The sequence below is a fragment of the Panthera uncia genome, assembly GCF_023721935.1.
Source record: "Panthera uncia isolate 11264 chromosome A3 unlocalized genomic scaffold, Puncia_PCG_1.0 HiC_scaffold_11, whole genome shotgun sequence".
Taxonomy (NCBI): Eukaryota; Metazoa; Chordata; class Mammalia; order Carnivora; family Felidae; genus Panthera; species Panthera uncia.
The window spans coordinates 71,501,020-71,523,943 of record NW_026057578.1 but is presented as its reverse complement, the minus strand read 5'-3'; positions in this window follow the sequence as shown (position 1 = coordinate 71,523,943).

Here is a 22,924-nt window from a genome sequence, read left to right as displayed (position 1 = left end):
GGTGCCCCTATTCATATTTATTTTATATGCTTTGACATTGCTCATCTTCCATCAGAGGTCTAATAAAAATTCACTTCTATTTTCTTCTAATTTGATATATTTTTATTTAAAAACCTTTTTCTTTATTTAGAACTAATTGCTGTGTGCAATGTTAGAAGATTTGAATAGATAATTTTAAGGCTACTCACATTCCTTACAAACCTTTATTGAATAATCTTTCCTTTTCCCATTGATCATGTGGCCTTCTTTATAATATTTTTGGTTCTATAATATTTTGGTTCTATTATGCATAATAGTGTCCATTTCTATAATAGATACTATGTCCACTGATTTACATCAGTATCACACTCTCTATGAAAGTTTGAGAATATCTTTTCACAAATAGCAGTGCTCCAACCCATCATGATTATTATGGTCATTTCTTTGATGCCACCTCTTAATTGGAGGTTTATTCATCAGCTTCCTCAGGTAAATAATTTTATCTTTCAAAAATATTCCATGGTTTTTGTTGGAAATTTGTCAAATTTATGAACTAGTTTGAATATCAATTGGTGTTTCGTTTTTTGTTTTTTGTTGTTAATATTTTTGCTTCCAAAAGGAACATGCTTCTCATTTCCATTTAGTCAGCACTTCCTGCAGCTTGCCACCATTTTTGTTTGTTAATTTCATTGGTTGGTTAGGTTTCTTCTCGTAGGTCACCTGTATTTCACATTAAAAGCACTCCTTAGTACTTGATGTGCTTTGTTTTGTGAATGGGGTCTCTTTTTGTTATATCTTTCTAGCTGATTATACCTCAGCTAGAAGCATGGTAGTGACTATATATATATATATATATATATATATATATATATCTCACATCTGGTTCTTTTGGTGGCTTTATTATCCTGGAAAACAATTTCCAGTTGAGGTTTTCTGGGGATACAGGTTGTTTTAACACTTAAATTGGCCTGAAACTGTTAATTCGGGGGGGGGGAATCATTAATGGTGTCACAATGGCGAATTAATGGGGTGACCTAAATGTTCACTTCCCATCAGTTTTACTGTTTTGTGGACACAGCCTGTTTTAGGGATGTTACCATGGGACCTTGTAAAAATAGAAATGTGAAAGTATGCTGATGAATTACAAATACAAGAATAGTCTTTGATTTAGATGTGAGCAGTGCACCCAGCTAACTCACTCTGTTTTGACAATCGCAGGTGAGGAGAGGTGAGAATCCTAAAATAGAAAGGAAATTGAAGAAATCGGCAGAATGCCTGAATCAGTGGCTGGTTTTAATTACCTGCCCAGATGTCTGAGTACTTTCCATATTTAATTGGTTCTATCATACTACCTTTGTACAGATAAAGATTCCTAAGAGAACTGGAAAGACGTGGAGATTTATCCCTTGGTGCTGCTACAGAGATTACCCATATTACTTTCCTTTCCTCCTGGCCAAGAAATGAGGTCATTCTGTGTCCTCTTCATTGCAAGCCTCCTGTAGATACACATAGAAGTGGGCGCTGGTTCATTTTGACCAACGTGGCCAACAGTGTTCTGGTGCAAAAAGCCACCTTGCCCAAGCTCCTGACTACAAGGATTGGAGCAGGGCATTCTACCCCAGTGAAGAAGACCCACAGGGAGGACAGGAAATACAAACACTGAGAGAGCAGTTAGGAGGGGGGATGGGACAGAGGGAAATGGAAAGCCTGATATGAACTAACAGATGATGTCTTAAGGGTAAATTAAGAATTGTTTATGTTCTCTGTGTTCTGTGTATGCTCCAGCATCTAACATCCAATTTTCCTTCAGATAATTGTTGCAACTTCCTTCCTGTTAAAGACCTGGTTGATGAGTTACCTAACAATGTGTATCTCCAAGGCCCAGAAAAAGGTGAAGAGAAAGGATTTAACATGTAAACAGCTGCATTTGTTTATAACTCCGTTTTGCAGTCAAGATCAGTGAGCAGAAAGTCAAGATGGAGCAGCAGTGTAGCAGAGGATAAATGTTCAAGTGAGACACATGCGTTAGAAAGAGTATTTTCACTGAGCAGTGCCAGTAACATGGTAGGCGTTTCAAAGCAATACAGCTGGCAAAGAACTAAGAGAAATGACTTGTGCCCTGAGAAGCAGCAGGAAGATGATAGAAAAAGGTCATTTAAAAAAAAAATGTAATGTTTACTTTAAAAAAAAATTTTTTTTTAACATTTATTCATTTTTGAGACAGAGAGAGACAGAGCATGAATGGGGGAAGGTCAGAGAGAGAGGGAGACACAGAATCTGAAACAGGCTGTCAGCACAGAGCCCGACGCGGGGCTCGAACTCACAGACCGTGAGATCATGACCTGAGCCAAAGTCAGCCGCCTAACCGACTGAGCCACCCAGGCACCCCTAATGTTTACTTATTTTTGAAAGAGAGAGACAGGCAGGGTGTGAGAGGGGAGGGGCAGAGAGAGAGGGGGAGACACAGACTCTGAGGCAGGCTCCAGACTCTGAGCGTCCGGAAAAAGGTCATTTTTTTACAATAGTAAATTAAGAGTAAAGCAGGCAATCTCTTTAATAAGATCTGTAATAAAGAACCCCTATCCTGAAAATCGGTGTCAGGATGGACAGAGGCACACCTCATCTTGGAGAAGCCCCCTCAGGCTGCCACAGCTTAGTATTTGGAAGGTCAGAAGACACAAATATTTAATTGCTTTTCTTCTTTATTTGTATGTTCTCACCCAGTGACTCTCTCCCTTTTTCCTCCTAGATAGGTGCTCTCTTTGTGGATTATTCTGGTATAAAATTAGGATGCACTATCATTCCTGGTTACAGGGGCAGGGGGAGAGATGAGTTCAATGATATCCTGTTCTGGCAAAGCTGTTCTTCCTCCAAGCCAGAAGCGAAATCTGACCACATGCATGTGGGGATGCACAGGCCCACCTCGTTCACAACTGCACCCCAGACCCTGACACAGTGCGTGGCACCATGGGTCACAATAAATTGTTGAATAAAGGCAACGCCTAACTATATTTCCAACCTTTCATCTGTTCTCCTGCAGCTCCACAGGACCTCTGATCCTTCAGAATGTTGTTTTAGAACTTGGGGTCCATTACAGAAGCAGGGACTATTTTCTTCTATCTTCCTTTCCTTAGATACCACTGTCTCAGCTGTGATCTCCGTCAACACTAAGAACTTATGTATTTATTTTTCCTGGGAAAATGGATCCAGGATTGGAGAGTCACTAATTTCCTCAATTTGGAAACCAAGGCTGTGCCCTGTGGAACTGCCTCCGTTCCTGGTAGAGACGGCCCAAGTTAGAGTTTCCACAAGGGCCTCAACTCACCCAGGCCTGGAGACACCTCCATCTGTCAGGGAGCTGTTAGGAATTGGGAGTGGGGTGCAGAGATGTACTGTTTTCAATTTTAGACTTCCATTTATTTGGACTTTGACTCAAGGGGAGGGTTATCTGATTTCAAATTTTAACTCCTTTGGACTTTACTGTCTTTGGACTTTACCATATCCCTAGGTCTATTCTTTAAACTTTCTTTCTCCCTGACAATTTGTAACAGATGAAAAATTTATATTCACATCTGGGACCTCTTCATAATGTTTGCATTTTATGTATGGCATATCTTACTGTCAGCATTTGCCCTCATCAAAGAACCTCTGGTGATAGACAATGTGACTGACTTAAATGCGGGCTGGAAACAGGACAGATGTGAATTTCCAGCTCTGTGTAGAGTAACCTTGGGGCTTTGTGTGCAGTTCTGATCCATCTCAGAGCCTTCTGAAGACAACACCTAAACTACCCAGCAGGTTTAGGGGGACCTGAATCTTATACAATTTGTAGGGAGGGAGCAGTTTAAGGAAAAAGGAACATAAAATGATGACTACAAAATTAGATATAGGGCCATGGTACTGGGTGTTGTATGGAAACCAATTTGACAGTAAATTTCATATATTAAAAAATAAAAAATAAAAAAATAAAAAAAAAATAAAAAAAATAAAAAAAATAAAAATACCAAGAAATAAAAAAAAAAAAAAAAAAAAAAAAGATATAGGGCCATGGAAGGGAGCTGAATAGTGAGGGTCCTGTAGCATCAGTGCCCTTAGTTTTGCTAAATCCACCCCGCTGCCCACCTGTGGTCTCGAGGACACCCAAAGAAACTGGCTTAGTCCACAAGGACAGGAGCAGGAGCCTCCCGGAAGAGTTGCTGACCTCTCCCCAGATAGCTGCACCCCCTGGTGGATCACAGACTCAACAGCTGTGGAAAACCCATATAAAGCGATGCTGTTATTCATAACTGACTCCTTTCACCAATAATTGTGGCCTCCACTGTAACCTCACTACCAAGTTATAAGGAAAGTGAGTCTTAGATAGAATTCTTCCACTCATGGAAATGTTGATTACCAAGCAGGCATGACACAGTCCTACAACCTGTTCTGGGATCTATGAAGTCCCATCTCTGTTCTCTGCATGGAAGGTTAACCAGATGCAAATATAACAATATTATGGTGACAAGATATAGTCGATTCAGGCACAATAATTGTCCACCAAGGATTTCAGAGTGGTTTTGGTTTTTTTTTCTCCCTAAGAACAAGGACATTCTCCTACACAAGAACAGTACTAATATCAAAATCAGGAAATTTAACATTGACATATACCTATTAGCTAATCCATAGTCTATATTCAAATTTTGTCATCGTGTCAGTAATGTTATTTTTTTTTTTTTAAGTTCATTTATTTATCTTGAGATAGAGCACAAGCAGGTGAGGGGCAGAGAGGAGAGACAGAATCCTAAGTAGGCTCCATGCCATCAGCACAGAGCCCAATTCGGGGCTAAAACCCACAAACCACAAGATCATGACCTGAGCCGAGATCAGAGTTGGATGTTTAACCGACTGAGCCACCCAGGTGCCCCCTGGTAATGTTTTTTATACCTATTTTTTTGTCTTGGTCCAGGATCCATTCCAGGATCACAGATTGCATGTGGTCATGAAATCTCTCTGCCTGGAACAGTTTCTCAGTTATTGTTTTGCCTTTGTCAACCTTGACATTTCTGAAGAGTAAAGACCAGTTCATTTGTAGAATATTCCTCATTTTGGCTTTGTCTGATATCTCCTTGTGATTAAATTAAGATTATATATTTTTGGTGCTACAGAAATGATGCTATGCAGCATATCAGGAAGCACATGATATTGGTTTTCCCCAATATTGGGTGATATTAGTTTTGATGGCTTGGTTACAATGGGGCACTCCAAGATTCTTCACTATGAAGTCACTACTTTCCTCTCACGGGATGAATAAACAATGTCCAGGAAAGACCTTTGAGACTATGTAAAAATACAGTTTGTCATGAAACTCACCCACTATTTTGGGTAACATTGATGAGTTTCTAATTCAATCATTTATCTTTATTGTTTAATTTCTATTAAATGGAGAACTTTATTTGTTTCAGTATGAACTCATGAAGTTTTTATTTGGGTTGTACAATGAGTTATGATCCACTATCACTAAAATTTTAAAACCTGTTTAGGTAATAGTGGAATTGTCTGTAATTTCCGACCCACATCTTGCATACCTCTCATTTGATTGATGACATCCATTTGTCTAATTAACAGAGCCTCTGTTGCTAATTAGAGATTAAGAGAGCTGAAGCATTTTTAGTAGCAAAATGACCCATGGAGTGTATTCCTGAATTAGGAAAATTGAATACTCACAGAGTGTAGATTAAAGAACATATTTACATCACAGTGCCTATTCTGAAGAACTTAAATTACACAGTACATCAGTCATTAAACCTGAGAGGTCAACAGAATGAAAAGTTGGGCAATATTAAGAGGAAATGTACCCTCCCCCCACCCCATCTCTTCTTGGAGCTAAATTAGTATGGTTTTTGATCTCTGTCTGAATTCAAGCTCAGCTCAGCCGCTCCCTACCCATTTTGTTCTTAGAAACCCAGTCTGCTTGTGTGGAGCTTGGAGGTGGTTAAGCATTTGACTTCAGCTCAGGTCATGATCTCACTGCTTGTGAGTTTGAGCCCCACATAGGGCTCTGTGCTGACAGCTCGGAGCCTAGAGCCTGCTTCAGATTCTGTGTCTCCTTCTCTCTCTGCCCCTCCCCAGCTCATGCTCTGTCTCTCAAAAATAAATAAACATTTGAAAACAAAACAAAACACAACAATGACTTGCCCTCAGAGGATGAGGCCTGAGAAAGTCCAGCACTTTCTGTAACTGGTAGGTACATCTGTCTAATGCTCAGATTCCGTTACAAAGCCCATGTGCCCTAACATAAAGCCACTTCTTCTAACCTACCCTTGACCCTGTAACATACCTGATATTTTGGCCTTTCTCCACATACCTCTTATTTTCCCATTGGTTTGGAACATGGTTGGGAGGAGGCTAAATTTACCGGACCCATCAGAGACTTCAACCTTCCAAGACCCACCCCTTTCATTTCTGCTGCAAGGCAGTCAAGCAGCCTGTCTCTGTGTTGATGACTCTCTCAGCTTTCCAACATACTGAAGTAACTTATAGGTTAAGAGAAAAAGCCCAAAGCCTGCTTTGATCCTCCTCACTAGAATGGCGGTGCTCTCCAGGGTCTACATATGCACCTCACTGCTCAGCCTCACCTCCTCCCAGTTGATATTCCCTACAGCAACTAGAATTAAGCTGTGTTACAAAACCAAACCACTTCTCTGTTCAAAATCTTTCATGATCCCCTCTCTTCAGCATATAAGTCCAAGTTCTTACCATGGCCTATTGAAATAAAAACATGGTTTGGATTGCAAAGTGGGTGGATTGTACTAATTTTATCTTGCCTGTGGCCTAGCCTCTCTTACCTGTCTACCTCCTCCTCCTTGCCTTCCCCTTGCTCACTTCTTTCCAGCCACTCTGGCCTTACTTTGTTGCTCAAACACATCAGGAGCATTTCATCCCCAAAACCTCTGCCCTGGATGTTCCCTCTTCCTGGAACAATTCCCTACTTAATCTTCATTGCTCATTTCTTTAACTTCTTTGAAATTTACTCAAACGTCTTCTTCGGAGGGAACCCATTTCCAGGACCCCCTAAGTTGCAACCCCCTCTCAAATACATACAACTCTCAAATGTTTCTTCAGCATATATCAGGACTTTTTAAAAAATTTTTGTTCTTAATGTTTATTTATTTTTGAGAGAGAGAGAGAGACAGAGAGCACAAGCAGGGGAGGGGCAGAGAAAGAGGGAGACACAGAATCCAAAGCAGGCTCCAGGCTCTGAGCTGTCAGCATGGAGCCCGATGTGGGACTCAAACCCACGAACTGTGAGATCATGACCTGAGCTGAAGTTGGATGCTTAACCAACTGAGCCACCAGGTGCCTCTGTATCAGGATTTAATATAACTATATATTCTATTTAATATTGTGTTAATTGTCTATGTCTCCCCACTAGAACGTAAGATCTTCCAGAATAGAGCATATACCCAAAGAGAGAAGTAGAACTCTGGAATATAGAGAGATAATCTAGAATGCCACTGGTATGTACTTAATATACCACCCCAGCCCTCATTTATATGTTTATGCCCTACCCTTCAGTATGGCTATATTTGGAGATGAGCCCTCTAAGCAAGTAATTAAGGGTAGGATGGATCCAATGGGATTAGTGTCCTTACAGGAAGAGACACCAGAAAACTCCCCACACCTCTGCCTCTCTGTGTGCACAAAAAAGGTCATGTGAGCACACAGCAAGATGGTGGCTGTCTACACGCCAGGAAGCGAATTCTCACCGAGAGCATCTTGATCTGAGACTTCTAGCCTCCAGTGCTGTGAGAACACTAACTGCTATTGTTTAAGCCACTGAGTCTGTGGTATTTTGTTATAGCAGCCTGAGTAGACTAATACAACCACTTAGAGAGATTTTGTTTTTCAAAGACACATATTATGATGGTAGAAATAAATCCAATACATGAGTAGTTACAACAAAGAGTTTAAACTCTACAATTAAAACAAACAAACAAAAAAAAAAACCAGAGTTTACCAGAGGTGCCTGGCTGGCTCAGTAGGGCATGTGACTTCTGATCTTGGGGTCATGAGTTCAAGCCCCATGTGGGGTGTAGAGATTAATTTTTAAAAAAACACGGAGTTCACCAGCTTAAAATTTTAAGAATCCAGGTATATGGTATATATAAGAGATACACCTAAAACATAAAATAATAGACCAGGGGAAAACAATAATTAAAAAATATGCAGTAGGCAAATATTAGCAAAGTGAAATTTCTATACTAGCCAAATGAACAAAACTAATATCAGACAAAATAAAGTTTAAGGCAAAATCATTACTAGACAGAAGGTAAATAGATATTATTTAAAAACTTCAGGGGAGCCTGGGTGGCTCAGTCGGTTAAGCGGCCAACTTCGGCTCAGGTCATGATCTCGCGGTCAGTGAGTTCAAGCCCCGCGTCGGACTCTGTGCTGACAGCTCAGAGCCTGGAGCCTGTTTCAGATTCTGTGTCTCCCTCTCTCTGACCCTCCCCCGTTCATGCTCTGTCTCTCTCTGTCTCAAAAATAAATAAACGTTAAAAAAAAATTAAAAAAAAAATAAATAAAAACTTCAACTCATCAGGAATATATAAAAATTCTCAACTTATATAGACCTAATGTTAAAGTTTGAAACAACATAAAGCACAATGGGTAAAATACTTTCTGACCCATTTATAAAGCTATCAGACTGTCATACCACAAACATATAAAGACAGGAAAATTATGCCAGTCTCACTCCCATGTGACTGCAAAAATCCTAAATCAAATTTAGTACACCATATGTAGTAATGTAAAAACAAACAAAATCATACATCATGACTAATTTGAGTTCATCTTAGGAACACAAATTTTGTTCAATATTATTGTAGATGCAATTCATTTTGCCACAATTTATTTATTTTAATGTTTATTTATTTTTAAGCGAGAGAGAGACAGAGACAGAGTATGAGTGGGGGAGGGGCAGAGAGAGAGGGAGACAGAATCTGAAGCAGGCTCCAGGCTCTGAGCCGTCAGCACAGAGCCTGACACGGGGCTTGAACTTGGAAAGGGAGAGATATGACCTGACCGATGTCAGACACTTAATCGACTGAGCCACCCAGGTGTCCCTCATTTTCCCACAATTTAAAGGAGAAAGCAACATATACTTATCTCAACAGACCCAAACAGTTCTGCCCCCAACTCCTTCAGGGCTTGGGGCAAGAGTGCAAATGAAGGCCCAAAAATCATTGAAATGATTTTTTTAAGTTATAAATCAGTCTAAGATATTGATAGATAAAATATGCTTTATCCTACTCCCTTGATAAATATACCTCCACAAGGACAACATTTTTTAAATACGCACAAAGCCTTAGGGTTCTATACCATCAAAAGCATGCCACAATATCCAAGATAACTTAATGTTAGTGTTATTCTACATATCTGGATAGTGTTTTAATGGACTGGCTATGTTGAGATGAGAACGTTGAAACATATGTAATTGATAAAGTATATATTTTTTCCATAAAATATATTTTTCTCATCTTTTTTTTTTTAGAAAAATTACTAATTTTGGGGCACCTGGGTGGCTCAGTTGGTTAAGCATCTGACTTTGGCTCAGGTCATGATCTCACGGTTCATGGGTTCAAGCCCTGTGTCGGGCTCTGTTTGTGCTGACAGTTCAGAGCCTAGAGCCTGCTTCAGATTCTGTGTATGTGTCTCTCTCTGCTCCTCCCCTGCTTGTGCTGTGTCTCTAAAAAATAAATACACGTTAAAAAAAAAAAAGAAAAATCACTAATTTTGATGTTACCATCAAGCTTTTCATATAATTTATTGATAGTAATGATCTAAGTAGTTGAATGTAAAATATAAATGTATTGAAAGCATACAAAATTTGAATATAGTTTATCGAAAATGCAAATTAAGATAAATGCAAAAATTAAAACATAAAATTATTCTTATTACATTTTCTGAGAGAGCTATTTTATTTATACCTGGTACCAAAGTATAATTAATGTATTTTTTAAATGTTTACTTATTTTTGAGAGAGGGAGACAGACAGAGCACGAGTGGGGGAGAAGCAGAAAGAGAGGGAGACACAGAATCCGAAGCAGGCTCCAGGATCTGAGCTGTCAGCACAGAGCCTGATGCGGGGCTTGAACCCACTAACTGTGAGATCAAGACCTGAGCAGAAGTCAGACGCTTAATCGACTGAGCCACCCAGGTGCCCTAAAGCGTTCATTAAAAAAAAAAAAAAAATTTAATGTTTTATTTATTTCCTGAGAGAGAGAGAGCAGGGGAGGGGCAGAGAGAGAGGGAGACACAGAATACAAAGCAGGCTCCAGGCTCTGAGTTGTCAGCACAGAGCCCAATGCAGGACTTGAACCCATGAATTGTGAGATCATGACCTGAGCAGAAGTCGAACACTTAACCAACCGAGCTACCCCAGCGCCCCATATATATTTGTGAATAGAAGTTGCAAATAAGTTGAGCAGGCCACAGGTTGTCCTCCCTAGTTTTCATCATCCTGTGGACTATCTATCTGTGGGCTAGATGCTATTAATTAAATACAAAATGAAGGACTAACCAGTCTGAGGTTCTACATCTGTGCTGACCTAGCAGAGGCACACGTTTGATTGTTCAGATTCTCCCTTCCTTCACTTTCATGAAAAACGAATACCAGTGGTACATGGAATACATGAATGCTTGTTGACTCACAACTAGGTAGGTAAAACAATGCAAGAGAATTTAAATTGTACTGAGTTGGAATTTTTCAAATGAGACATTGTCATGGATTGCTAAAAACATTCTAACTGTGCTGGGATCTACAGGAACAAAAAAGGGCACTAGAAACAATTTCACTTCAAAATAGAAACCCCTCTGGGAAGGAAGAAAAAAGTGCTTACATTTTTTAAATTAATTAATTAATTAAAGTTTATTTATTTTGAGAGTGAGAGAGAGAGAACACGAGCAGGGGAAGGGCAGAAAGAGAGGGAGACAGAGGATCCGAAGCAGGCTCTGCACCCAAGGCACGGCTCAAACTCACAAATCGTGAGATTACCACCTGAGCTCATATGCTTAACTGACCGAGCCACCAAGGTGCCCCAAAAGTGCTTACATTTTAAATGGCTGTTTATTCTCCCACTGCCTCTCAAATTGCACGTGATTGTGCAAAGCTCAATTGTGAGAGAAAAATTCTATACTAGTGAGTGAAGTTATCAACAGGTGTGTCACTCAAGGGACTTTTTTATTAGATTCTTTTGCACTTGTGACCATCACAGTCTTTAGAATTGAAAGCTTTGTCCAAACCCCACCAGGCACGTGCCTACCACCTCTCTCATTCCTCCTTAGCTCGAAATCTGACCATGGATATTCAAACCTGATCAAATACTATGTCAACAAAATAAAATGGTAAGAAAACAACAGTATTAAACCCTTGGGATTAGAAAATGACAATAGAATGTGTGGTGCTGGTGGAAAAACATCTATAGTTAAGAAACTAGAAATAGGCCCCCAAACACAGAAAAGAGGATCATAGGGTGGATTTGTGAAATCAATAAGAACTGACTGAAATTTAAATTTATTATTAATACCCTTTCCTTCCTTCAACAAATGCTTACTGAGTGCTTGCTATATGTTAAGTTTAGGCACTGAACTAAACACATGGGGCCTTGGTTCACCTAACTTTTTGTCTGCAATGAGACAAAAGTTAGATAATGTTAACTGTACTTGGTGTTTAATAAATGTTAGAGGCTCGGGGTTGCCTGGGTGGTTCAGTTGGTTAAGCATCTGACTCTTGGTTTTGGCTCAGGTCATAATCTCACAGTTCATGAGTTTGATCCCCATCCCCTGCCTGGGATTCTCTCTCTCCTTCTCTCTCTCTGCCCCTCCTCTACTCTCTCTGTCTCTCAAAATAAATAAACTTTTAAAAAAATTAAAAAAAATAAATATTAGATGTCAAAAAAATCAAACATTACAGTTCTAACGTTGCAAAGAGGAGAAGTGAAGTCTGTTTACTCATAGTATTGTGATAACTGGCTAGAAATTGGGAAAAACAACTAAGTTAGAGGTACTCCTTATAAAAGCAAAATAAACTTCAGAAGAATTTATGAAAGTGTAAGCACTAAAGAAAAAGCAGAAAATAACCAGGTTATTGGATCTATGAAAGATGAATGTCATCAGTGTTGAAGTAATAAAGTCACAAAGAAAAAAAAAAAAAGGATGGATCTTAATATTTAAACATTTTTCAATTCCATACCAAAACCAAACAGCAGACTGGGGAAAATAGTTTGATTCTCTATGACTGATAAAGGTTACAAATCTAGAGAAAGTATTTCAATGTATAACAAAATCATGATGACTTCAATAAATAAATAGGCTATGGATGTTGTGGTAGATATTTGCCTTTTTTTTTTTTTTTTGACAACTGTGATAGGCAGAATAATGACCCTCCAAAGATATCCATATCCTAATCCCAGAACCTAGGAATATGTTACATTACATGACAGAGGAATGAAGTTTGCTAAATAACTGACCTTAAAATAAGGAGATTGTCCTGGATTATACAGGCAGGCACAATATTATCACATGAGTCCTTGAAAGTAGAAGAGAGATGTAGACATTCAGAGTGCTGTGTTTGAGAAGGACTTGTATCCATTACTGCTGGTTTTGAAGATGAAAGAAGAGAGCCACAAGCCAAGGAATGCAGGCAGGGAAAGATAAGGAAACAGATTCTCCCCTAGAGCCTTCAGAAAGGAATGCAGCCCCGCAAACACCTAGATTTCAGCCACTGAGACTTGTGTCTGACTTCTAATGCACAGAACTGTAAGATAATAAAATTGAATTGCTTTCAGCCATAAGCTTATAGCAACTTGTTGCAGCAGCAAAAGGAAACTAATACAGCCACCTAGTTTTTTAACCATGTTCCTATGTTTACAGAATCTACCACCTCTTTTTTTGTATTTTTTTTTTTGTTGTTTATTTATTTTTTAGAGAGAAAGAAAGAGAAACAGAGACAGAGTGTGAGCAGGGGAGAGGCAGAGAGTAAGGGAGACACAGAATCCAAAGCAGGCTCCAGGCTCTGAGCTGTCAGCACAGAGCCCGACGCAGGGCTCGAAAACACGAACCATGAGATCATGACCCGAGCTGAAGTCGGCAGCTTAACTGACTGAGCCACCCAAGCACCCCCTCTTTTTTTTTTTTTTTATGTTTATTTTTGAGAGACAGAGAGAGAGAGAGAGAGAGAGAGAGAGATAGCAGGGGAGAGGCAGAGAGAGAGGGAGACACAGAATCCAAAGCGGACCCTAGGCTCTGCACTGACAGCAGAGGGCCCAATGTGGGGCTCAAACTCACAAACCATGAGATCATGACCTGAACCAAAGTCGGACGCTTAACCAACTGAGCCACCCAGATGTCCCAGAATGCAGCACCTCTTGAGGCAGAATTAGACATAACTACGTTGCCTTTAGAGAGAAGTAGGATGCCTTTCCCTAGCCTCCCTGGCGTTAGAGCCCCAGTCAGGAATGAAATGCAGGTGGCACAGCTGTGAATCGGAAGTGGCGATATGAAGGAGAGCCCGTGCAGGAAAAGTTGTCACCAAAGACAGCAGGACAGGAGTTCCCGAGGCAGCGTGACTGGGCGCTTGTGGGTCCTTGCCCAGCGGCAAGTTCAAGGAGGCTGCCCGCAAGCGGGGCTTTGGGCATCACTCCTGGCTATAAAACCCTCAGCCTGGGGCTCTGGCCCCCTAGAGATTTTGAAGGTGTTAATAAGTTTCTTTTCTGCTAAACTAGCCAGAGTTGGTTTTGTGGCTCGTGACTCAGAAGCCTCGTGATCCAGGTATGAACAGAAAATTTACTCAAAATGAAAAAGAAATGTCAAACACAGGACAGCAAGTTTACCCTAGCTGGTAGTCAAAGACCCTCACAGCAAGCTTGAGATGGCATATTACACTTCCTGCAAATAAAAACAATCCCGTTCGTAGCAAGAGTGTTATCCTTGTTTACAGCTAGTAACTAAATGTACAGACAGTTTAGAAAGAGGTAATAGGAAAATGAAGCAAAATCTGTAAATATGTTCCGAGTGATTCCCAAGAAAACATGGCAAGATGTGTGTCAGGATGAAGCCTAAATGTTTCTGTGTTTGTATAAGAGGAATTATTGATGCAGTCTTAAAATCTGTTGGGTTGTGGATAACAATTGCATGAGGACCCTGGAAGATTTTAGGGAGCAAGACCCAGTCCCAATTTCTTGAAATATAAAGTTACTAACGCTGTCAGTGTGGCTGAGATCAAGGTCCCAAGCTGGAAAGGGCAACAAATCCCCTGAGAGAATGCTTCCACAAGGTGGAAAGAGGCTGGCATCGGAGGTGTGTACCCTGCACTGAGGGAAGTAGCTATAGAAGAATATGGTCTGTGAAGTGGCCCTACCTGGAGGGAGTTAATGGCCCCAGAGAACTGTCCTTGGAAAGAATCAAGTCAGAGCCATAATTTTAGGAATACAAATCTCTTTGGCAGGGAGTGATCTTATTGCTAAAAACCTAGAATTTGAGGAACGTGTTAATAACTACTGGTGCATTGACCAGCGGAAAATTATATATCACCCTTGAAATAAGCATCACAAAGTGTAGCAATATAACAAAATGTGACACAAATTTAAGTGAAAATACTATACGGAATAAGTACGTGTGATGTTTAACTGTGGAGGATTTTACACACATGGGGAGGACAGCTGAGGAGTAAGGTGGACAGTGGGGAGAGTCAGAATCAGAGCAACAAGAAAAGACAGATGTCAGAGAACAAAGGGGCCCTGTGGCCAGTCAGGGAGCTGGAATGAGGATGGGGCCCCATGTCAGCTGGAGCCCATCAGTTCCCACAGCTTGTCTCCACCTCTCTGGTCTGGAAAGAAACCTGTCCACAGAGACTGAGCTAATCTTTTCTCTTTTTTTGTTTTAAGTACGAAACATGGGCATGGGTTTGATGCTGAGCTATCATTTATTTTGCCACCTTTCTGAGGTGGCACTTCAGCTGGTGGGAGGTTCCTTCCACCCTTTCTTCCCTCTTCTCTTCTTTCCTTCCAAATATTTATAATGTCCCCCTGTCCTTTTTCTGACCTTAAATTTGACCCAGAAAGGACTTCAGCATGGGGACAGCCCAAATCTGGGCAGCTGTAGATTTTTAAGGCTGAGCCAAGCATCAACCACCCGCCAGATATGTAGCACATGCCTTTGAGAACAACCTTGCCACTTGCACATCTAACTCCAGAGGAACATGGGTGCTGAGGAGCCAGAGAAGGGCTGAGACTTTGAGGATCCAGGCTTGTGCAGCAGTTAAGTGGACTGACACTAAAAGCCCACCTTTAGGGGGACGGTCTACACGCGTGAGACGCCCCCTGTCCCCCACTGGCTAGTGCTGGTTCCACGAGAGTTGTTTCTCAGTCTACAACCTAGGTGAGGGACATCAGGAAGGCGGTCAGTCCAAGAGTGAGTATGGCCTCTGAAAAGGCGTGTCAGAATCTGAGTCTCCAGCTGCTGTTTACACAAGCACTTAACTCTCTAAATCTTCCTTTCCTCCACTGTATAACTAAGACAATAAACATTGCCCCACAGAGTTGCCGTGAGAATTCCAAGAAACAGCTCAAGTGCTTAGCGCACTTTCTGGCATGAAGCTAATGTTAGCTGTTGTCACTAGCAAGACAAAGTCATTCCGTCTGGAGAAGAACAAAGGGTGAAACACATATGTTCACAGGCACACATCCACTCACATAGCCCTGGGCTGGCCATGCGGGATGCTGGTGATATCCCAGGCAAACACCCTTTTTATAAGCTGAAGATTGTAACACAGCCACATGGGGATGTGGCAGGGGGACATGTCAGTCATGGGGTCAGCCAGACCTTGTCAGAGCTCCAGAGCACTCTGAGATGCTGTGGTCTCGGCTCTCTACCAGCTCTGGCTTGGCTCAGTGTCTTTAGTTCCCTGCAGCGACAGTTGTGTTCTGAGCTGTAACAATACCTCGCCTGGTAACAAGTGTCTACCTCCCAGGGTCATTGTGAGGTTGCATGAGTCATCATATGTGAATTGCTAAGGGTAGGGTCTGACACTTACAGGAAGAGCTCAGCAAATGCTGGCTGTCAGTCACAGCCAGTGCAGAAATGGCACTCCTCTTTGTTGGGCCCCAGGTGCTGTCAAGACAGCCATGGGGTGGAACACAGGCCCTTCATTGGTGTCAGCTCCCAAGGATCTGAGACACAAATGGGAGCCATCTGGTTATGTTCCCACGGTGGGGCACCTCCCCAAGAGGCAAGTGATAGAGAGATGACAAAAATGCCAAGTGTTGAAATTAAAAAGATAACATAAAGACAGGTTCATCTTTGCAAACTGCTTTCCTATGGAATTTAAACCCTTTCCCCTGCTAACTGAGGAATGTCAGACACTCCAGCTTCTCTCCTTTCCAGGGACCCAGGGAAGTGGAACCCACTTCTGCCAAGCTCTCTTATCCCAGCCAAAGGCTTCCCCTGGTCGCTGCCTCAGCACCCCCAACTCAGTCACATGACAGACTCTTGGCCTTTTAAGTCATTAATACTCTGGGGGAACTTTACCTCCTGTCGATGATGAGGACTCTGTAAGAAACAGAGTGCTGAGTAAAAAGGCACTGTTCCATGGAGAGGCGGGGCGCCCAGGGACATTGTTCACCCATGGTGGATTGTATCTTGGCCAAATGGTGTTCCAACCATTAACTCGGGCACTCAGGACTCCTCACATAAATAACAAGCACCTTTTGGAGAACTGTATTTCAAAAGAAAAAAATTCATTTCCTTATAATAAGCAAGCATTGGTTAATTCATGAATTTATAGCACCCTATTAGCTTCTTTTGCTCCTGAGCTTACCAGTGTCTGAAGTAACTCCCCAGTGACTGCTGGAGAGGGTTCCTTCCCAGATAGTAGCAAGTGGGACCAGACTCTTACAGGCCCTTCCTATTCATTAACTGGCATCTGTTCTCCGAAACCAGGTGCACCCCAAACAAGCACCTAAGAGGGAAGACCCAGTAGCAGTATTAACAAGTGCAAAGTCAGGGACAACCTTGAACACATTAGCAATGGTGCTTTAAGATATGAACAGCTTCAAGTCTAACTTCAAGAGGAGGTCCTTCTAGAGACAGCATTTTTCCTTTCCAAAGAAAAAGTGGCTGTTTCTCCGATCCCACCCTTTCGGGAGCCAACACTTTCTTGTGGAGAATAGGCAGTATTTGGGGGCTGGGAAGAAGGTGGGGGCTTTAGCACCCCCAAACTCATCCTCCATCAACCCCCCCACTCTACCTCACCTAAGCCACCCTTTGATATTGTTATTCTTTGGCATATTTTTCTTAATCAGATGTTGCGAGGGACACTGAGGGCCCAACCATCCATGTTCCTTCTGTAATGACCTGTGGTTTGGAAAGACCAGGAGGGCACCCTGGTTGCCTGAGGCGATTTCTCCAGTAGGAGATGTGGTTCAAGGATGGACGCAAAACATACGTTAATCCATTCAGAGTGAAACACAGACTTTGTTCTGTTTGGGACAAGAGGAGCATTTTCCCTCCTCTTAGGAACCTTACCTTGGCAGCTGCCATCATCAGGAGGGAAAACAGCCTGAGGCCAAAACTGATGAAGGCTGGGTATGGGGCTGTGAGAGTAAAGATGTATCCAATCGAGTCCCAGTGAGATAGAGAATTTTGGTAGCAAATCAACCTTTCAACCAGCCCTACTTTGGGATGTTTTAGTTGGGTGTGCTGACAAATTCCCTGGTATTTGCACCACTTGGATGTGGATTTTCTGTCACGGAACTGTGAAACACTGTAATAAAATTATCTTTAGGAAAAAAAATCCAAAGAAGCCTCTTGTTGGCAGCATACCTCACGTGAGAGGGGGAACTGAGTTTTGGAGTGCAATGGCCTTTGCCCCATTCCTTCTATCCCCTTGTAAAGGTAAAAAGAGCCAGGCTCGCTATGACCCAGTAATAGTACTACTAGGTATTTATCCAAAAGATAGAGGAGTGCTGATTGATAGGGGCACATGTACCCCAATGTTTATAACAGCACTTTCAACAATACCCAAAGTATGGAAAGAGCCTAAATGCCCATCAACTGATGAATGGATAAAGAACATGTAGTTTATATATACAGTGGAATACTACTTGGCAATGAGAAAGAATGAAATCTTGCGATTTGCAACAACGTGGATGGAACTGGAGGGTATTATGCTAAGTGAAATAAGTCAGTCAGAGAAAGACAGATATCATACGTTTTCACTCATATGTGGAATGTAGGAAACTTAACAGTAGACCATGGGGGAAGGGAAGGGGACAAAATAGTTTCAAACAGAGAGGGAAGCAAACCATTAAGAGACTCTTAAATACAGAGAAAAAACTGAGGGTTGATGGGAGGGGCGGGGGGGAGAGGGGAAAATGGGTGATGGGCATTGAGGAGGGCACTTGTGGGGATGAGCACTGGGTGTTGTACGTAAACAGTGAATCTCGGGATATATGTATATGTATATGTATATGTATATGTATATGTATATGTATATGATGTATTTGTATATGATGTATATGTATATGTATATGTATATGTATATGTATATGTATATGTACATATGAGCCAGCTCCGATGAAGCAGATGGTGAGGAGGGTAGCATACTGTAAGGTCCGCAGGAGCTGCTCCCCAACGTGTATGGCACTTAGTAGGAGCTTTGCAAAGGCGGCCAGGGAGGAACACTTGTCATTTGGCTGGCTGGTGAAGGAGCCACGACCCCAGGCAGTCTGGGCTCAGAGCCCACGCCCTTTCCCCAGAAGAGCAGAGGCCAAGCAAGCCGCATGAAGGAATCAAATCACATGCACCCAGGAAAGACAGGGGGAGCGATGGGACAGACGTGTAACGGTGGCAGCAGGAAAGGGATGGGCCTGTACACCATCTGCAGCACTGGTTCAGATGCACGCTCTTCACGGCCATTTTAATGAAGACTGTGACAGACCTCTCCCTGAGAGGGAGGCCCTGGACAGGAGATGAAAACATCGACGGCCTGCGACATTGGAAACAATTCACTGCGACTGAAAACGGAGTGGATTCTCCGAGGAAATGCTGTGAGCCAAGGCTTGCTTCAGCTCCGGGGGAGAAAGCGCCCAGGGAGCACCCAACGCCCAGACTCCGGAATGCAGGATGCCGCGCCCGGCGGAGAAAGTCCCGGCTGGGCGGGGCTGGCGGGCTTGTGCAAGAGAAAGAATCTGTTTCTGGAAATCCCGTTGCCGGGCCTCCTCCTGCATCCCCACTCCCAGACACAATCGGTCCCCAACGAGTGATAAATATCCAAAGGGCGAAGGGAAGGCCGAGTGGAAACTTGCGCAAGCCCACACAACTCTCGTGGCCATGACGTAATCCCCCCTCCCCGCCCCTCCCCCGCCATCACCGTGTGCGCGCACCGGAGCGGGCGCAGGCCTGTGGGGGCAGGGCGGCCAGGGGAGCACAGGTGTCCTCTGGCTTCGGCGCTGCTGAGCTACACAAGGACAAGCACGCCCCGAGAGGAGAGCTGACCGCAGGTCTGAAAGGAAGGCTGACAGCCCCGGACAACGAACCCCACGTGCCCGGGGAAACCCGGGGATTCCTGAGGGGTGTCCTCTATGCGCCCCCCGCGGAGAAAAGAGCGCAAGCGAGGCTCTTGAATTGTGCCACATAATTCTGCCCCCTCTCACGGCCTCTCCCACGTCAGCCCAGCCCACAGGAGGCTCGGGGCTGGCGCTTCCTCCCTCCGCTGCAGTGAACATACACCCTCCACAGCAGGGAAGAGAAGCTTAGCACCTCACACGGCTTGATCCCTAATTTAAACGAAAGGGAGAGAGGAGGCCCCTCCAGTTCCACTTCCTGAATCCCTTCTTTCAGAAGAAGGCTGACCTTTTTACAAAAGAAGCATTCAAAGCCCCAAACAGGATGTAACATTCTTTCTCGCAGCCAACCCTGTTGGAATTTTTTTTTTTTAACTTGAAAAACTCATTTTTCTAGGGTAGCCTGGGTTAAGGTGGGTCTAAATCTTGAAAAACTCTGAACGCGCAGTGATTTCTCCCTTGGGAAATCTTTATTCAGTCCTCAAAGCATCAAAAGGGCATTTCACTTTAAGTGCTTGACTCAGAACTGGCGGAAAATAAGGGGAGGTGAGGGTGGCAGGAGGGGGACACTTACTTAGAAACAGACACACTCCAAACAACCAAATGAAGCCAGCGTTAAATAGTCATTTGTAGAACTAAGACTAAGGATTAAGAGAGAGAGAGGGCGGAATAACTATTTGCCCAGATGGTAGCTACAGTCAAATGACCTAGCGTAGGGGTGCGGCAGGGAATGAAGAGAGCACATACAAAATATTTTTAAAAATTGTTCTTGACATTCCTGGGCATCTTTTTTTTTTATTCTAGAGAGATGAAGATTTATGTCCACACCAAAAGCCCCACATGAATGGTTATAGCAGCTCTGTTCATAATAGTCCCAAACTGGAAACAACCCAGATGTCCTTCAGTAAGTGAATCCACGAACTATGGTACAGTCGTACCGCTGCTCCTCAACAAAATGTAAGTGACTACTGACACACAATAACCTGGAAGAATCTCCAGAGAATCATGCTGAGTGGGAAAAGAAACCAGTCCTAAAATGTTACATCGGTGTGATTCCACTGATACATTTGTGAAAGGACAAATGTTTAACAATGGAGAACAGACTGGTGGTTGCTTGGAAGGTATGGCTGTAACAGAGCAGCAGGAGGGGATCCTGCAGGGATGGAAATGTTGAGTCCTGGCTGCATCAGTGTCCTATTCTGGATGTGATTCTGTATTACAGTTACATTACAGACGTTACCATTGGGGGACAAAGCTAAAGTGCACTGAATTCTATCTTACAACCACATGTGAATCAATGCACAATTATCACAACATAAAAAGGTTTAACCAAAAAAACCCCACAACCAACTGCTCTCAGTAATTGTATTGGTGGCAGTATTAGTATTGCTACTCGGAGGAGTATATGTGTGTAACAGGTGATAAAGCACATGAGTTGTTATAGGATATTCTGATTCTTTGCCCCCTGATCGTTGAGTGCTGATTCTGGGTGGAAAAGATTATGACATAATACAGAATATGTTAAGTCAAAAACTGCAATCCTGAGTTGCAGGATGAACTCATGAATTATTTTTATCTACCGATACACACAGAAAAAAGGATTAACCCAATAGTAATGAGCATTTCTAGCACATAAATTATGGTTCTGATATATCATTTTCCACTAAAAGAAACCAGGGTTTCTTAGAGGGACTTCTGATTGCAGGTCTGAGGCAAGAAATGTACCTGGTTGGGCCTGGGACAGCTTGTCAGGCCAGAGAGGGAAGAAAGGATCAAAGATTACTAGGGTTATATCAATAAGACTCAGAAGCCAACTGGAAGGGGCTTCTACCAGCCAAAGATGGGACATCTTTAAGTTTCAAAAAGGATAATGTCATTGTTAGTGTTGGGAAGTGGAAAGTGAAAGGTTTCACTATGACTCTCAATGGTGACAGAAATCTTGAGCTTTGAAGTACAATTTTTCCTTTTTTTTTTCTTATGGCTTTTTGGGTTATGAGTCATGCTTGAAAAAAATCAGTTTAAATAATGGAAGACACTCAAGCTTTTAGTCCTACTTTTCCTATATGAATTTTACCACTAAGCCAAAGAAAATACTTTAGTCCAACTAAGAAATGAAAATAATGTATCCAGAGGGAAATAGCATGGGATCCTCCATACACAACCAATCCTAACAGTGCCAAACACCTGGTGATAACAATGTGTCCACCACCCAGTCTGATACACTCTATTTCATCCACTGAAGACGACTGGAACTATAAAAAGCATCATCACTCCAAGTACCCCCAAGAAAACACAACCCTGAGGTGTCATCAACTGAAGATGCATTCCAACTTCAGAAATGGTCAAGTGAGACAAAAGTGACCTTTAATCAGTCAAGAATACCCATCGCATATCCTGACAGTTTTGTTACTGCTTGCTTCTCACTTTTCAGATATACAGAGGCCAGTATTATCACCCACCCACATCACTAAAAATTAAAGCAAAATAGCACATTATAGCAATAAAGGTAAATGTGTACAACCCTCAAAATACTAGTGTGCAGCGTTTTTTTTAAACCCATATTTACCATGATACGATTGACACTCGTGATCCTCTATGGCCTGTAGCTTCATCCACCATGTCTTGTTGGGGTTCCCTGATCACACCTGTTGACATTAGCCCCTGATGACCCACAGAAGCCAGTCTTCTGCTGCAGCTGCTTTTCCTTCCACTGCCCATCGTCTTCCCCACTGTGGGTCTCAGCAGATCCTCAGCAAGAACAGTAAGGAGAGACAGTACCACCAAAGTGAAGTTTCGTAATCAGGGATTGGTCAACCTCTGCAATTATGTACAAAATATCCCATGCATACACATTTTTTATGGGATTCTGGAATTGCTGGCTATTTTCCATTTGAGTGAGTCTTGCCTGCCATCTGCCTGGCTTTGTCAAGAGTAGGCTATAATCAATCCTGATTATTTTTCAAGATGCTTTTTCTTAATGAAACATTTTGGTGAGAGGATCATCTGTTGAGACATGATTCCAATCTTATGTAAGGCAAGGACAAGGGAGTGTCACACTGAGATAAATGGCCCTGGGTGCATGAGAGAGGAAGGAGTGAGGGATGACAAAGTCTCAGTTTCTGGAGTAACCAGAAAGCTCCAATGCCAGTCAACTGTGGAGTGCAGTACTAACATCACGTTAGGCATGGGCACAGCTCACCAAAAACCCCTAATACTCGCATCCCTTGCTGCTTTATGTAGGAAAATATACAAGTGCTATGCAGTCAATATACCCAGATTAAAAAAAGGCAAGTAACATGCATATCTAATCCATGATCTATGGATCTATGCTGGCATCACTGAAC